The sequence below is a fragment of the Ceratotherium simum genome, chromosome 16 (assembly GCF_057802395.1).
Source record: "Ceratotherium simum simum isolate JZ-2026a chromosome 16, ASM5780239v1, whole genome shotgun sequence".
Classification (NCBI taxonomy): Eukaryota; Metazoa; Chordata; class Mammalia; order Perissodactyla; family Rhinocerotidae; genus Ceratotherium; species Ceratotherium simum.
The window spans coordinates 46,981,523-46,982,296 of record NC_141915.1 but is presented as its reverse complement, the minus strand read 5'-3'; positions in this window follow the sequence as shown (position 1 = coordinate 46,982,296).

The window sequence follows — 774 nt, the reverse complement described above, 5'->3', positions numbered from 1 at the left end:
TTCTGCTCTCTTCCCCTCTTCTCTCTGCCTCCGGGGTAATGGGGTCGCCGAGGAAGCCCCCGCCCCCCAGGAGGCCCCTCCAATCCCCTTCCGCCAGGGCTCCCTGGGCAGCGCGTCTTATTCCTCGCTGGACCTCCCACCGTTGTGCATACTCAGTACCGGGCCTGGTGGGCCCCTGTTTGTTGAGTGAATGAGTGACTGGCTGGAGAGGCCGGCCCCAACTCAGACACTTGGTTTTCAGGTCCCAAAGCCCAGATGACTAGGATGAGGAGTTAAGCAGGAATAGAGAAATCTGTAGGAGCAGGCTTGGAGGCGAGGGGCAGGTGGGTGAGAAGGGCAGAGGATCTGCTCCCTGTCACTCTGAATCAGAGGGGCGTCCTGCAGGCCAGGAGTGGTTTTTTTGGAGACCAAGGAAGGAAACACCAACCAAGTTCACAGAAAAGGCTAGGCCCTGGCCAGAAACAGGTGCCTGGCCCCTTAGCTCCGCGCTTGTAGCTGTTTGCTCCCTGGTTCCTGGCCACGGTGAGCTGCTGCTCCGCAGAGGTGGAGAAGCCTGGGAAGTTCAGCACCAGTGCCTGCAATTGTCCCTCATCCTGGAAAAATAACCAAAGCAGGCATTCTTTTTTGACAGGAAGTTATCAAGGTCTTCTTTGCTTAAGAACAGGTGAGGGGAGAGATCTATTTCGGCAGCTGTGACCTTCCTAAGATAGGCTCTGAGCAGCAGTCAAGGAAAATCCGGACAGGAAGCTGGGATTAGCACCCCCTGAGGTGCCC